Genomic DNA, 14,304 nt, shown 5'->3' on the forward strand with positions numbered 1-14,304 from the left:
TGCTCTCAGACTCGCTAAGTACCTGGCCTTCCCAGAGAGACACAACTTTCCTGCCCCATAAGCAGTAACAGAGGGCAGAATTACCCACTTGGAAAAGAGCAATGTTTAGCCCAGAGGAAGGAACCTGAAAAGTCCTTCCCTAAACTCTAAAGGGCTGCCCTGGTGACGAGGATACAAGCTCTCCCAGTGTCTCCAGAGTTCACCTCAAATGACTTTCTCTACCCCCTGTGAACAGCTCCCCATGCTGCTGAGTCAGGTCTCTTGCTTCTTTCTCATTTGTCTCCCTAACATATTTTCCCACAGTGCTTTTTCTGGACTTCTTCTTTCCGTCAATCCTCAACTCACCCCATAGAACCCTGCCTCTCCTTTCTCTCCAACCTCACTTCCCAGTTTTCCTCTCAGCCTATTACTTCTCCCTGAGTTCACTGGAAAGGATGGCCCAGCCTCCGTCCTGCATGCATCGTAGCCCTCCCTGGCCTTGGACAACAGGGTGGCATAAGGTTTAGGGAACTGGCTAGAGTTTGACCCTCTGAGTCTAAATCCAGGCTTTGCTCTTAGGGCCTGTGTGACCCTGGATAAGCAGCTTGGCCTTTATATGAGCTCAGAGGCCTGCTCTCATAGAATCAGCATGAGGGTGAAAGGGTGAAAGGAGGTCATGCCTGACAAGGGCACATTACCTGAGACCCATTATCAATGCACTTGCTGCACGTCTGATTCAGTTATGGCTATTATCCTTTTCCCATCTCTCCTCCCGTCTCTGGGGAAATATCTCTCCCTCTTTTTTTTTTCTTAACTCAAATCCTCTATTTCCTCATCCCTTCCGACCTTCCCTAGGAACCTATTCTTCTTCTCCATCTACTTTCTCTCCCACCCCACAGCTACTCCTCTGGGACCCCCATCTCTTATTACAAACACTACCATCCTGGTGGCCTGGGCTGGAAACCTGACAATCTGGCTGATTGCTGTGCCTCTACTTCATTCATTCATTCCTAATCACCAAGGCCCACGATTCTCCCCATACTGCCTCCCGGGCTTGATCTGTCCTTGCTCCTCTCACTATCCTCCTTGCTGTCAACCTCACCCCCTTAATCACCACACCTCTCCCTTCCCAACCTTGCCCCTTTGCTCTCTGTGTTCTCAATCTCCGGAGAATCCTTTCCTCCCCACTGCACAGCAGGTAGTATTTATCCTTCAAAGCATAACTTATCTGGGTGTCTGTCATCATTTCCAGCTACTGTTCAATTCTCATAGGCTGCCCAGTTTTCAAATTATATTATTATACATTTATGCTTTCTCCCTGAGTAATAAGCAACTGAAGTACACATCACATATGTCTATGTTTCCCTGACAATGCCTAATAGAGGGCCAAATAAAGAAAAAGCCCTTGGAAAGTATGCAGTGATTGACTGACAAAGGTTCAGTTTACAAGCTTGAGTAATAAGGCAATCTAAGTTAAGAATTATATTAGCTAACATTTTCTACATTCTTATTATGTGCAAGGTGTGCAGTTAGTGCTGGAAAATCAAGATGAGAGTAGAGTAGCTACCACTGTGCCAATATCTTACTTGCATTGCTCATTTAATCTTCACGGTAGTTATATGCAGCAAGTCCTATCATTACACCCATTTTGCAGAAAAGATTCCATGACTTTCCCCTTTGTCATGTCAGAAATGAATGTTAGAGCTGGGCACATTTCTATTTGCCAATACATTCAACTCAGTATTTATTAATGTCTCCCATCTCCTCTGTTTTTTTCTAAAACTCATTCAGGACTTACAGAATCCTAAAAGTGTCTGTAGACGCTTCAAGAAGTGAGATAAGCATGTAGTCCAAAGCTTTCTCAGCCCCATGCCTTTGTCTCACTGCTTGTGAATCAAGATATGCCTTAAATTCAATACAAACAGTAACAAATAGCACCTATACCTATATTTAGAAGCCACAGAGACTGTATGAATTCTTCACAGAGCTCAAAGTTAATACTTTGAAGGTTAAAATTGCATTTGCCTTGAAAAATCATAAAAAGCGTAATAAAACTCCATTACTATCAAACTGAAATACTCTAAAGAATGCTATGTATTTCAAAGCATTTAATGAATTGTGCTAATCTGAGCTAGAAGGAATCAGCTCTACAGTGCCTTTTATTTTTAAGAACCTACACTTGTGTCTATCAGCTGTGGAATGATAAATAAAATACCATTCCTTTCTTCTCGAGTTTATAGTCTAGTAATTGAGCGGTTGAGATGCGTATAATAACAGAAATAATCAGGCAGTCTCATTTATTAAAACAATTAGCCCTAAGGGAGAGAAACATAAATAGAGGCCCAGTTATTCCACTAAATCATGCAAACAACCAGAATTTGAAACTTGACTAAACGTTTTTAGTTATTCACTTATTCAACAAATATTTCTTGAATTTCTACTATGCGCCAGACATTCCTCCAGGCTCTGAGGATAGAGTGGTGAAGAAGGCAAGTAAATTCCCTTCCCTCTTGAGTCTTATATGACCCAAGATTATATGACACAAGGAAGGCAGTGCTAAAACCATGAAGAGAACGCAGCACAGTGTGGGGTCAGAAAATAGCCAGTAGAGGAAGTGGGGAGCTGAAATCCAGAGGTCCAGGATGACCTCAGCAAGAGGGTGATGTGTGACAGAGACCTGAGTGAAGAGAGGGAGTGAGCCATGTGAGGTTTTGGGCTCAGAGCATCCCACATGAAGGGGAGAGCAAGTGCAAAGGCCCTGAAACAGGAATGAGTTTGGCATGGCCAGTGTGATAGGAAAGATGTAAGAAAGGAATAGAAATTAGGTTGGAGGAGCAGAAGGACATATCACTGGGCTCTAAAAAGTCTGTATTTTCTTCTGCATGCTTTGGATAGTGATTTAAGGGTTCTGAACAGAGGAATGACATATGTGATCTGTGCTTTTAAAAGACTACCATGTAACTGATTATTACACAGAGCTGTCTGTGAGAGTCCAGGTGATTTCTAGAACAACTAGGGTTTTGACTGATGGGTGCCAGATGGGAGAGCGGATTGGGTGGGCTAAAAAGGTGAAAGGATTAAGTGTAAATTGGCAGTTACAAAATAGTCACGGTGATGTAAAGTACAGCATGAGGGATAGAGTCAATAATATTATAGTAACTATGTATGGTGCCAAGTGGGTACCAGTCAGGGGGACCACTTCGTAAGTTATACTTGTATAAATATCTAATCACTGTGCTGTACATCTGAAACTAATATAATATTGAATGTCAATGGTAATTTAAAAATAAATAAATACAAATAAAATAACTGGAGTTTTGTGGGTTATCCTTGTTCATCTGGGATGATTTCATTAAGGAGTGAACGTGGATTACAGTGCACAGAAGACAGCTTGACTCACAGGAAGGGAGAAGTCATTCTCAGTGATGGTAAACACATATGTGGTGATGTAGGCAGAAGTCAGTAAGTTGTGTTAAGTTAGCATTTCTCAAATTATTTTATGTTAACACTAGTTTTGAGGTGTGTGAATGAATTTTACACAATAAAAGGCCAAATAAGCCTGAGAAATGCTCTGTTCAGAAAAGGTAACCAGCCCTCTTTACTGGAGGCCTTCTCAGAATTTTCAGGGTACTCATTTGCATCTGGATTCTTCCAGATGGGGCTGAAGTTGGTCAACCTTACTTGACTACAGAATTCTTCACATAAAACACACACTCAGTGTAAGGACTTCAGCTTAAAACCAGCTAAAACCTATTCGGACATGAAAACAGTGATGTAATAAGTAATAGACCTTGAAGCCAGTATTCGGGCATTATGGGTTAATATGAGGCCAATGTAAACATCTCAGAGTGTGACAAAGCTCATAGTAAATAAAAACACAAGAAGGTCACTTTTGCTATCCTGTTTAGAACTATAGGATAGAGCAGAGGTCTCCGAATATTCCAGGGAGTTTGCAAGATGATCCACTGGAGTGTGGGAAGAAAATATTTATGATATCTGTTTATATTTGTATTGTTCAAAAAATCATAAAAAATTAATATTCTAATATTCAAAAAACATATTGAAAGTGGTACATGAGATATGATTTATAAATATGTATACATTGGGCTTGGATGTTCAGAAATGTTGTAGGTAGGGATGCACAATCATGAAAAGCTCAGAAATTAGATGACCTGGAGAAGGAAGTGTCTGGAGCTTACACTAAGCTGTGGTTATAGAAGTAAAGAGGAAGGAATAAAACCAGAACTTGATGGGAGTGGGCTTGGGGAAGAAAGGGTATTAGGGAGCTGGATGGAGGGGGTCATCATCAGCAACTATGACAAAATGAGTGAGGAGTGGAATGAATGATGAATTCAAGGCTAGGAGCTAAGAAGATGGTTAAATTTCTGTTGGGGAAATTAAGAAGAAATAGAACAAGGGGGCCAAGCAATCACTATGCTCCCATATACTGCAGCACTAATTGTAGTACTTATCCACTGTCAGGACCTAAGTGTTCAATCAATGTTGGCAAGATGAATGAATCAGTGAGTGAATTAATCAATGTGTGATATGCAGTGGGCTCAGGAGAGAGAGAGAGAGAGAGAGAGAGAGAGAGAGAGAGAGAGAGAGAGAGAGATCCAAGATAGCAGAGTAGATAAACACTGTGTATGCTTCCTTCCATGAACACATTAAAATTACAACTAAATTATAGAACAATCAACCTGGAGAATCATTTGAAGTCTTAATGAACAGAAGTTTTATATCTAAGGATATAGAGAAGAAGCCACATCAAAACAGGTAAGAGGGCCAGAGATGTGAAACGGGCTGACCCCAAACATTCATGTGATGGGTGAAAACTGAGAGGAATCTCTCGACCACGGAGGTTCCCTCCAGAAGAACAAGGGACCTCAGCCCCAAATCAGGCCCCCCAGACTGGAGTACTGGTGCCAGAAAAAGGAGCCCCCACAACACGTGGCTGTGAAAAACAGTAGGGATTTGCACCACGCTGGTGGGACAGAAGGCTGCAAGAAACCCAGACATCCTCTTAAAGGGCCCACACACAACCTCACTGCAGACACCCATGCCAGACTCCGGCATAGAGGGCATTGGAGACACAGGAAGAGACTAAATTGTGTGGTTTCAGGGCAAGAACTTGAGGGACAGTCACCATTTTACCCAGCAGTTGGCAGGCAAGCAACATCTTTCCTATGTTGAGCCCTCCCCCACAGGCCAAATCTGAATCTGATTGGTCTTTTGAGCTCTGCTGCTCCACCCTGCTGTCTCTGCTGGGACCCCAACCCACCCAACTCCCCCAACACTGGAGGCACTTTCTCCTGAACAGCCAGCCCCGCCCACACTGCACTCTTTCTTAGAAAACTATCAGGGTCCATGAGACCCAGGTGGGTGGCAACTAACCTTGGTAAGCTCTGAGACTTTTGCTGAGTAGCTCCAGGCTCAGCACTGGTACTAAACCAGAGTCTACATTAACCTGGTGACCACAACTCTTCCCACTCTAGTGATTTCCAGACTAGATGAAGCAGAGGATCAAATCAGCAATTTGAAAGACAAGGTAATAGGAAACACCCAATCAGAACAGCAAAAGGAAAAAGGACCCCAAAAAATAAGGACAGTTTAAGAGACCTCTGGGACAACATCAAGTATAACAGCATTCACACCAGAAGAAGACAGAAAGCAAGAGATTGAGAACCTATTTGAAGAAATAATGACGGAAAATTTTCCTAACCTGGCAAAGGAAATAGACATATGTCGTGCAGGGCGTCCGGCGGGGTCTCTGCTCCCGCTCCCCATACAAGAACGCAGGATATGGTGAGGCCAAAAAGGAACACCCACGGAGCCATAGGTAGGGGAGTCATACCACTATATTCTCTCTGGCGGCACTATACTCTCACTGGAGGCTGGATCCACACTGTCCGCAAACCACCATCCGCGCTTGCCAGCCCAGCCACCATCTTCTTGCTAGCCCCCATTCTTTCTGTCTCTCTGCTAGCGTAGCCACAGCAGTTATATTAGTGGCCAATGGCTCACTGGTTACAGCTGACAGCCAACTAGCCACAGCTGATGGCCATCCCATCACAGTTGATGGCCATTTACTACCTGAGCCAGCACCTGTCTATGTGAGGCCGAGAGCCTGGAAACTACTTTCTGGGGCTCTGCCCCCACAACATACAAGTCTAGAAAGCACAGAGAGTCCCAAACAAAATGAAGCCAAACAGGCCCACACCAAGACACATTATAATTATAATGGCAAAGGTTAAAGACAACGAGAGAATCCTAAAATCAGCAAAAGAAAGGCAACCAGTAACTTATAAGGAAGCTCCCATATGACTGTCAGCTGATTTCTCAACAGAAACTTTGCAAACCAGAAGGGATTGGCACAAAATATTCAATGCGATGAAAAGCAGGGGCCTCAGGGACAACCAAGGGTCCTCTACCCAGAAAGACTATCATTTTAAATCAAAGAACAGATAAAGAGCTTTTCAGACAAGAAACAGCTGAAGGAGTTCATCACCACCAAACCAGTATTACAAGAAATGTTAGAGGGACTTCTTTAAGATGGGGGGTGGGAGGGAAGATCAAAATTATTAATAATAAAATGACAATAATTACATATCTATCTACAATTACTTTCAATGTAAATGGATTAAATGTTCCAATCAAAAGACATAGGGGGGGTGAATGGATAAGAAAACAAAACCCTTACATATGCTGCCTACAAAAGACTTCAGATTGAAAGACACACAGAGACAAAAAGGAAAGGGATAGAAAAAGTTATTTCATGAAAATGGAAAAAAAAAAAAGCTGGGGTAGCTATACTTATGCCAGATAAAACTGACTTTAAAACAAAGGCTATAACAAGGGACAAAGAAGGACCCAGTAATCCCATTTCTGGGTATTTATCTGAAGAAACCCAAATTGCTACTTCGAGGGGACCAGTGCAACCACATGTGCTTTGCAGCATTGTTTACGATGTCCAAGGAGTGGAGGCAGCCTGGATTCTGTCAGTGGAAGAATGGATAAAGAGGAGGCGGTACATATATAAGAGGAGGCGGTACATATATAAGAGGAGGCGGTACATATATAAGAGGAGGCGGTACATATATAAGAGGAGGCGGTACATATATAAGAGGAGGCGGTACATATATAAGAGGAGGCGGTACATATATAAGAGGAGGCGGTACATATATTAGAGGAGGCGGTACATACAGTGGAATATTGCTCGGCCATGGAAGGGAATGGGTTCTTGCCATCTGCGGTGGCATGCATGGACCTGGAGGGTATTGTGCTGAGTGAAGTGTCAGACAGAGAAAGACAAATATAATGTGATTTCGCTTATATGTGGAATGTAAAGAACAAAATGAATGAACAAACAAAACAGAAACAGATTCATAGATACAGAGAACATTTTGATGGTTGCCAGATGGGAGGGGTTTCGGGATTGTGTATGAAAAAAGGGGAAGAGATTAAGAAGTACAAATTGGTGTTAAAAAGTAGTCATGGGGATGTAGGGTATAGTATAGGAATACAGTCAATAATATTGCAACAACTATGTATGGTGTCAAATGGGTACTAGATTTGTTGGGGTGATAGATGGGGGTTGGAGAAAGGGTGAAAAAAGTGAAGGGATTGAAAAGTACAAATTGGTAGTTATAATATAGTCATGGGGATGTAAAGTAAAGCATAGGGAATGTAGTTAATGATATGATAATAACTATGGATAGTGCCAGGTGGGTACTAGACTAGTCAGGGGGACAACTTCTTAAACTATGTAAATGTCTAACCACTGTGCTTTATACCTGAAATTAATATAAATTAATATTGAATGTCAATTGTAATTAAAAAACTTAAAAGGGGGGAAAGGAGAAGGGGAATAAGAAGTCCAGATTTCCAGGTATAAAACAAATAAGTCATGGGAATGTAATATACATCACAGGGAATATAGTTAATAATATTGTGATAGCGTGGTCCAGTGTCAGATGGTTGCTGGATTTACAGTGATCACTTCTTTAGGTGTATAAATGATGAATAACTACGGTGTACCCCTGAAATTAATATAATATTGTACCCCTGAAATTAATATAATATTGTATGCTAGCTATGTTTTTAATAAAAATCTCTTTTAAAAAAGAATGTTCATACATAAGGTTGAATACATAAGGTTTAGTATTCTTATTACTATATTGTTTTTATTGAAAGTATTTATAAAGGCTTTGTTCCTAATAAATTCAATGCATGTATTTTTCTTATGAATTTAAGTACAAACACAGAGATTTATAGGGGTAAAAATAGAGTAGGAAAGTTTGGCAAAATGAAAATAATCTCCCTCATCAAGATTCTACACAATGCCATTTCCTAAAAATTAAAAATAAATAAAGCATAACCTCTGATATTTGTTAATTTTCTTAACATGAGATCAATATTATTTTCAAAAGAGTATGAATATATGTACTATACTTGTTTTTATGATCGCCTTTAAAAATGTTATGTCACGTGTTTGTTGCAGAATAATCAGAAAATGCAGACATCTATACCTGTTTTTATGATCGTCTTTAAAAATGTTATGTCACATGTTTGTTGCAGAATAATCAGAAAATGCAGGCAACCAAAAAAGGGGGGGGAGGGGAGTGTAGCTAAAGCTTGTTATACTACCACCCAGAGATAACCCAGGCATATTTTTACAAAAATGGGTTTATACTATATATACAACCTTGTAATTTTCACTCACTAATATGTTCTAAGCATCTATGCATGTCAATAAATGTGCTTTCATGAAGCCATTTTCAGCATTTGCATAATATTCCATTACATAGAATTATTACAATATACTCAACCAATCCTCTGTTATTGCACCATAAAGCTGGAGTGCTTTTTTGTTTTGTTTTTTTTTTGCTTGTTTGTTTTCATTATAAAGAGGCTGCAATAAATACACAGCCACTACATCTTTGCCCGTATTCTTAATTAGTTTCCCAGGCATACTACCTGAAGGTCGGATTGCTGAGTCATTTACAATGTCTTTGATATGCATTTTCAAATTACCCTCTGGTAATTTTGAGTGAGAGTTCATAATTTATGTGACCGCTTTAGTTCAAACTATACTTTCACATGTATTCATACTTGACTTGATTTTGCAGCAACTCCATGAGCCAGCCTTGTTGTCATTTCACAGGTGAAAAAGAATTTCAAAGTAGTATAAGCCTTTCTCAAGGTTACACAACACTCATTCTGAGCTTCCACCAGGGCTCTTTCCACATCACTGGATAAAATGCCAACAAGTCAATGAAAAATACCAGTACCCTGATCTGAGCTTTCCTCTTCAACAACAAAATACGTGAGCTCAAGTTTCGAATGAGGGTGTTTCAAAATTAAACAATCGTTAGATATTGCCTGCTTGACATTGGATTCTCTTTCCTTGTAGAGAAGGCTTCCTGACTTCTTGCCAATAACTAACTTTGCTCTTGAGTAACTCCCTTTGTTAAAATATGGTTGCTTCTAATTGGTGCCTGGCTGTTCATACTGTTTAAGGTGTTTGGATATTCTTGTTTGCCTTTAAACGGAAAAAGGACCAGAGAAATACAGAGCTCAAAAGAGCTTTGCAGATCATTTCAACTCCACCATAGCTAGGGGAGATAAAAAAGTCTGTCTGTGTCTAATTGGGAAGTGATTTGTCCAAGGTCATAGAATCAGTGAATAGCAGAGATAGGATCAGAGGGCAAAGTCACCTGACCTCCAGCCAGCGCTCTGGTTACCATCACAGTATCTATGGTTAGTTTGTACCTTAAAATCATGGAGTCTATTCACATAATTTTGCATTTGGAGAAACTAAGGCCCAGAAAGGAAAAGTAACTTACTCAATGATGCACAGGTAATTAATAGTAGAACTTGAGTGTTGCCCAGATGTCCTGACTCCCAGTTATGACGCGGGTCTCAGACTTCACTCTGCCCCGCCACCCCAATCCACACCAAAAAGCCAGGATCGGGGTGGGTTGAGCGGGGCATTCAGTTCAAGTGCAAATTTTAGAGGGGAACTAGGATAAATAATATTTTCATACAACATTTTTAAAAATCACAATTAATACAAAACATCCATAATGAACAAAATATCCAAATTTTAAATAAAGACCCGATCTGACCCTGTATTTACATGATTCGTCTCACTCACCTCACACTGATCCTCGCCCTAGTAGATCCTGTCTTTATTTTACAATTTGATATTTTGCTCATCACGGATATGTTAGTATTCATTTTTGTGCCTCAGGCAAGTGCCTCATCCACGTCACCCTAGTCCCGAGCCCTGTCAGGGAACCTCCAGAGTCTGGGCCTAAGGAGACCTTTTAAGTAAGTCTCCAGTGATAAGACCAATTGCTCACAAGGTGCTACAGGCCTGTGACTAATGAGACCAATCACTTGGTCAGAAGAGCCCTCCAGCTGGGTTCTTGGGCCCTGGAGAGATGGCAACTGAAGAAATTGTTTATAGACCTAAAGTTGTTAAGAACTCAAGTTCTCACTATACCAACTTGAGCCATCCAAAGATAATTATTTAGGAATCTGTGTAAAGTTTGGTACTTAGTTTTGTAAAATCAGCTGTTCAAGCACTAGGTGTGATGAACTGATTTGTCAACTAATATGAAAATCTCTGGGCCTCAACGTGAACTTAACATGAGTCTATGAGGGCAGGTGGCTGCCAGAAATGCAAATGGAATCTTGGGTTGTACTCACGGGCTTGTGGTATTCAGGAGGTATGAGCCTAATTCCATGGAGCCAAGAGAAGATAGTCTGACCTCTCTGTAGGGAAGGCTCAGATTGTTATTAGAGGCCGGAAGGGTGCTTGTTACGGGTTGAATTGTGTCCCCCGCTGTCGTGCGGGAGACCTTGCTCGTTGCACCATTTGTCGGGCAGGGCGGCCTGGCCTGCGGGGTCTCTGCTCCCGCTCCCCACATAAGAACACAGGATATGGTGAGGCCAAAAAGGAACACCCACGGAGCCATACCACTATATTCTCTCTGGTGGCACTATACTCTCACTGAAGGCTGGATCCACACTGTCTGCAAACCGCCATCCACGCTTGCCAGCCCAGCCGCCATCTTCTTGCTAGCCCCCATTCTTTCTTCCTTTTTGCTAGCGTAGCCACAGCAGTTATATTAGTGGCTAATGGCTCACTGGTTACAGCTGACGGCCAACTAGCCACAGCTGATGGCCATCCAATCACAGTTGATGGCCATTTACTACCTGAGTCAGCACCTGTCTATATGAGGCCGAGAGCCTGGAAACTACTTTCTGGGGCTCTGCCCCCACACCCCCAAAGCAAGTTGTAGTCCCAACCCCCAGTATCTATGAATGTGACCTTATTTGGAAATAGGGTTTAGCTGATGATAAGGTTAAGGTAAGGTTATTAGGGTGAGCCCTAATCCGCTATGACTGGTGTCCTTATACAAAGGAGAACTTTGGACACTGGGATAGACAAAGACACACAGGAAAAGGCCATCCATGTGCAGATGAAGACAGAGATCAAGTTGCAGTATCGCTAAGCCAGGGAACACCAGAGATCGCCAGCGAACACCTAGGAGCTAGGAGAGAGGCCTGGAAAAGATTGTCCTGCAAAGTCCTCTGCAGGAACCAACCCTGCTGACGCTTTGATTTTGGAGTTCTAACCTCCAGAACTGTGAGACAAGGAATTGTTGTTATTTTACGCCACGCAGCTTACAGCAGCCTGAGGAAACAAATAGAGTGCCCCAGGAAGCATTTGGCCCAGGAGCACTTGGCAGCCCAAATGAAGCAGTGAAAACCCATCCATTCTGATTCACATAGACAATGCCATTCCCCTGCCTAGCACAGGGCCTGGCACATAGGAGACCCACAGTGACTCTTTATTGAGAAAGAAATGAATTTCAAAGCCATCTACTATCATTAAAGGAAAAAAGAAGAGGTAGACACACCAGGTTACCTTCCTTCAACTTCTTACTCATACTAAGCATGAGCCATTTTAACCTCGTTTTATTTTCAGGGGATGAATCATAGGATGTGAGACACAGACAGCATCAGAGAGATTATGGAGTTCATCCCTCCACTCTACAGACGAGGAAAATAGGATTTCATGACAAAAGGGACTAATTCCTTGCATATGCACATCCCATACAGGGGAACCCTTTTCCCATTTTTTCCATCATACAGTAACACATCCCCTAGTACTTTGCTGCATCTACAGCTTAAAATTTAAATGAGAAATGATTCAAGCCTACCAGAAGTCAGGAAAGATATGGTTCCCGCTGATGGTTCTCTTGAAGGAATAGCAACATCTAGTATTTATGCAGAATTGATTTTGTGCCCTGCACAAAGCACTTACACCGAATTATCTCATTTAAGGCTCGCAGCAATGCTACTAGGTAGGTTTTATTGTATCACTGACTTACCTGGGAGTAAAACAGATTCAGAGAAGTAAAGCAACATTTGCCCAAGAGGTAGGATTCAGGTTTAAACCAAGGGTAGAAGGTTTCTGAAGTCCATGCTCTTAATCCACTCTGCTGTGCCAGGACTGGACAGTCTCCAGAGGCCACATGAAGCAGCAGAAAGAAGTCTGGGCTGGAAGCACAGAACTTGGAAACCATCTGCATCCAGCCACCAACAAGCTTGGAAACTTAAGCAAATTTCTTCACCTCCCTAGGTCTTCATTTCCTCATCTGAAAACTGAAGTGGCTGGCCTAAATCATGCATGTTGAAGTCTTTCTATAGTGGACTTTAGCTTTGTTCATTCATTCCACAAATATTTATTAAGTGTCCATTATGTGCCAGGCACCATTCCAGACACTGAGAATAAAACAATAACCAATATAAACAAAGTCCCTGCATTCATGAAGTTTGTATTTTGGGGGTGGGGCTGATGAGGACTACAAAATAAACAGGTTAAAAGGTTCAGTAAAAGATAAGCCCCAAGAAGAAAATAAAGTAAGGTAAGAGACTGAGAGTGACAAGTACGGGATGGTGGCTGTTTTATATGGGGTGGTCAGGGAAGGCACTCTGAGGAGGGGACCTTTAAGTAAAGAATGGAACAATGCAAAGGAAGGCATACGAAATGAGTATACACAGGCTACATGGAACTAAAGACAGTAATACCTCAAGAGGGTCCAGAGCTAGTAAATGACTACTGAAAATTCCTCAAATTTAAATCAGATGCATATGGACACTTTGTTTAAGCCTCTCCCCCTTTTTGTCAGTATATCTTTCATCATGAATCCAATTCCATGATGTGATTTTAGTATAATTTAATAGCCTCAAAATTATGTAATTTTCTCAGGTTCAATTGTAATTGTTCTAAGCTTAATTGAGTGACTGAGCCAGAGTAGTTTGCAGGAAATGACCAGCGATCGATGAATATACATTATTGCTGGGGTTCCAGCTACTTGGGTTAAAAAATGACTTTACTGAAAGATCTCAGATGATCTGGGGTCATTCAGATTGTATTTGACCCGTTTACATGTTAAAAAAATTAAGAAGAAATGGTTTCTAAAGTCCATGGATTGATTCTACCTTTACATAGCTCTGACATCTGTTCACATCTCTCCATGTCCAGTCCTACTGCTCAGGTCCAGTCCACCACCATCTTTCATCTCTGTCTCCACTCTTGCCCCCTTCCAATTCATTTTCCATACTGTAATAGCAAGTTTGATTCTAAAATGGAAACTGTATCATGTCACTGTTCTCCTGAAACCCTCTAATGGTGGTGGCTACACAACTCACGATGGTGGTAGTTACACAACTATGTGCATTTGTCAAAATCCATAGAACTGCACACCTAAAGACAGTAAGTTTTACTGTATATAAGCTATACCACAATAAAACTGACTGTAAAAATCTCCAGGGATAGCCATTGATTTCAAGGTAAAAATCTAACCTTTCACAGGGTAGTGATATTATTCAGTGGTTAGACATTCATCCTCAGCCTGGATTCAAAGCCCAGTCTCATCACATCACTAATGAAATGGATAACATTGAGCAGGTCATCTAACCTCTCTGTACTCATTCTCCTTATTTGTCAAAATGAGATAATAATAGTAACTACCTCTTAGAGTTGTCATGATTATTAAATTAGTTAATTCCCATAAAGTACTTAGTACAGAGCCTGTTGTATAAGTGCTCATTAAATGTACAGTATTACTAACAGAATGACCACCTAATACCCTGCATGATTAGAACCTGTATTAGTGTGCTAGGGTTGTTATAACAAAGGACCACCAACTGGATGGCTTACACAACTGAAATTTATTGTCTCACAGCTCTGGAGGCTAAGAGTCCAAGATTACGGTGTTGGCAGGGTTGGTTCCTTCTGAGGGCTGT

General features: G+C 41.4%; 1 long non-coding RNA gene across 5 annotated transcripts in view; it reads right to left on the reverse strand.

Annotated features, from left to right (window-relative positions):
• The window catches only part of LOC141567289 (uncharacterized), a 116,644-nt gene that overhangs the window by 72,257 nt on the left and 30,083 nt on the right, over positions 1–14,304 (reverse strand). For 2 of the 5 annotated variants that reach the window (XR_012489819.1, XR_012489817.1), the window contains exon 1: positions 12,384–12,647. The exons of the other annotated variants lie outside the window; for them this stretch is intronic. This is a non-coding gene — a long non-coding RNA (uncharacterized LOC141567289). Of the gene's footprint in view, positions 1–12,383; positions 12,648–14,304 lie in introns of those variants that run through there. 5 annotated transcript variants of the gene reach the window in all.

Source organism: Rhinolophus sinicus, linkage group LG10, assembly GCF_036562045.2.
Source record: "Rhinolophus sinicus isolate RSC01 linkage group LG10, ASM3656204v1, whole genome shotgun sequence".
Classification (NCBI taxonomy): domain Eukaryota; kingdom Metazoa; phylum Chordata; class Mammalia; order Chiroptera; family Rhinolophidae; genus Rhinolophus; species Rhinolophus sinicus.